We start from the raw sequence: 3607 nt of genomic DNA on the forward strand, positions 1-3607 counted from the left end.
TAGGGCTCAAGCTTAGGGTCACATAGCACTAGCTCAAGGTCAGCTCCACCATTGCTAGATACTCAAATCACACTTCACGGCTCCAAGTTATCTCAAATCATCCTTGAAGACTTTATTCCTCTAGGAGATGTGAATTCCCACACACTATAACTCAAAAGGAGAGTGAAGGTTCAATTCCACTAAAAGCTTAAATAGTGAATGTTGAGCAATTGGATTCCAATCAAACAGTAGAGCTTCAAATTCACTTATATTGCATGTATATCTAGAATTTCTCTTGCATCCCTTGATATAGTTAAGAGAGCACCACCTTAACTCTTTGATGAATTTTTCCTTAAGGGTTCATTGTGGTTGTATCTTCAATATATGAGAGGGAAAGGAGAATGGGTGTCACCTATCCTTCCACCACCCTAGTATAATCACATAATGGTTTTCAATAAACTCTCCCAACTCTAGTTCAACCCCTGTCGCCTCATATTGAAATATTGTCAAGTGTCTTCCCAAGTTTGCAAGAAACTTTTGCATTAAATTTGACTATGTATGGGCTTTGAAACACGCAAGCAGGCAAGTAGTTTCCCTTAGACCAGGATCCATAAGGCTATCCCTTCCTCAGTTGTTTTCAGTTAATTAAGTTAATTAGTGTACATTTAACCAGAGGTTCAACAAGACGTGGTTCTCCATGCTAGTGTTGCAGTTACATTTATTATTACAATAAGCAGGGCTAGAACAGGGGGATGTTACAAATCCCACCCCCTTAAAGGACCACCATCCTCAATGTTCTATAATAGAGAAAAAAATCAATAATTGAGCCTTACATTTACAACTTTTACTTCAGCAACATTTTCCTATGTCCTGTTTTGTCATATCAATCCATGTCATTCATTATCCGCAATGATTTCACAGGGAATATATTTAGATCATTGCTTCCTAATACACACCCAATATATTTCTTATCCTAATGACTTTGCACATGACTCCTTGAAACCAGTTTACTCAAGTTTCCTCTTCCTTACAATTGGACACCTTCTAAGTTCGGGAAACACCTTCTCTACCTTTGTATTCCCTCGGGTGATCCATTCCTTGGCAAGGATTCCTCACACAGGAAAAGTATTGATGGAGTATCACAGCCAAGGCATCCCTCTGGCATGATCTAACAACACAACACATTTTTCATATCATGTCTTATGGTGTTCAATACATATCACAGGGTTCCATTGTCACCACAATGGCCCAATCCATAAAATCTTCAACTCCACTACACTTCCGTTGCGTCACTATGATATTATTTGTAATAAACATCATATATCCTTGTTGGATAGTTCATTAGTTCACCTATATCACAATCATCCAATTATCATGATATTAATCATAAAAAATTAAATCAAATTAACCTAAACTTTGATAGGTAATGACATACATCGATCCTTATATTTTTGGTTATTCCCTACTTCCTTTATCTCTATAGGTAATAAGCCTACCTCATTGTCTTTACTAAGTAGGCCCCCTTGAACTCACATCCCAATTAACATGGGGCATATTTCTTCTCCCATTAGTTACTCACCTTTTTAAGCCCGGGTAACCCCCATTCTGGGAAATCTATCTGTATAAAAGTTTTCCTGCATGGGCCCCCATCATCTACTCACCCTTTCAGGCCCATGATAACCCCATTCTAGGTAGTATAACTATCCAAGGGTTTTCCTATATGGTCCCCCATCAGCTACTCACCTAGCCAAGCCCAGGCAACCCCCATTCTGAGAAGTCTACATGTTTGGGGGTTTTCCTACATGGTGCAATCATTAGAGTCTTATTTCCAAGTGTTGATCTAGCATGCTCTATTAACGGTGCATGGAGTCTTATGGTCAAGTGTCAATCTTGCATGCTCCTCTACACTGTTCCATGGAGTCTTATAGTCAAGGTATCGATTATGGCTTGCCCCCATGAAGTAAACAAAGTATCATGGGGTTGCCATGTCACCACAACAATCTTCTTCCTAAGTTCCTTGCTCCATCATTTCACCATTGTCACAACATTTATTTACTATGAGATGTACTCAAAATTTTCAGATCATAAATTATTTAAGTTTCCAAATGTGCTTCATTCAAAAGAAAAATCTCATAAAAATGAGACTTTTAAATCATGTTATTGGGTCCCCTTGCAAGTGGTGATATTATTATCATGGTGGTTTCTATATCACACCCAATTCCAACACTCTTCTTGCAATATGACCTTTTAATCATCCAAACAATTGTTAGTACTCATACATACAATCCTTTCATTGCAAGATTTACAACATCCTGAAGTGATCCCAAAATTATTGCACATTTAATAATTATATCACCTCCATCTGATTTCAAATAGACTAAAATGAAATTATCATAGCATTGTATGTGTGCATCACATTCATTTTAAGCATTTCATAATAAAACAAAACTTTTATTCCAACAGACCAAAGAATTAGAAATGAGAGATGAATATCTAAACTTCATGAGAAATTTCGTTCTCTATTTTGTTTAGCATACATTACAAAAGTTATTGCAATTTTTCACATTGAAGAATTCCTAACTTAACCATCCCCTTCCTAGGAATCCATATAATACATGCATCAATTTTGAAGAAAAAGACATCAAATTAAACTTAAAGGAATTCTTACCCAATTCATTTCCTTTACCTTTGATTACCACTTGCCTTACTTGGTTATTATCACAAGCACTGTCAGATGAAGCCTTTTTGTAGGAATCCAGTTGGCTTGTAGCACATCTTCTATTGTAATGTTCAACAGTCCTTCAAATGATCTCAACCTCACATATTAGTCACAACTTTATCAATTTATCTTCGTACAAGTTTCAACGAAATTTTCATAAACATATTTACATTAGGTATCCACTTTACAAATTCTAATATTCTCCTATTTTTTTTAAAGTTAACTTTTTTCCTTTATTGTTTTCAAATATTTGCATGACCAGGCTCATAAGCCCAACCATATTGTATGCACACTAACAGTGGTAGTTAACAACAACAGATAATGATTTAACATTTTCCCAATGGATATTCCATGTGACATGGAATCCATTAGATAACTTCATTGTATTACCCAAACATAGCAAGTACTAGTTCCTTATTTTCTTAGTGTTCACACATTTATAAAATAAAAAAATATATGTTAGGAAAGCACCATCTCAATTAGGGGAAACTCCCTTCCCAAGATATTTTATAGCTCTAACATCATTGCCCAGCTCGTTCATATTGATGCAGTCAAAGCCCCTTGGATAATCTGTTATTCTCATCTCCCCTCTAATGTGGTTTTGCAAGACAAGCTTCTAAGTTGATTAGAAATCTCATCATGTGCATAAACATAGCAATTTTTATTAAACCAAAAAATATGTTTCTTTAAAATTTATCGTAGGTCTATGGCCTAATGTTATTTCTTATAATAGTTATGGGGTCCCTTCCCTTGCATTCCTATGCATATCAGTTGTCAATACACATCAATCGTTAGTCAGTATCTCCATACATAAGTTATAACATCTTGATTTCACAATAAATCAAACATTCTTGAATTCTTACATTCAACAGTTCAACTTATATTAGACATTTGTAACGAACCAAACAT

Source organism: Pinus tabuliformis, chromosome J, assembly GCF_031772625.1.
Source record: "Pinus tabuliformis cultivar Carrire ecotype Pingquan chromosome J, CPIR1, whole genome shotgun sequence".
NCBI lineage: Eukaryota > Viridiplantae > Streptophyta > Pinopsida > Pinales > Pinaceae > Pinus > Pinus tabuliformis.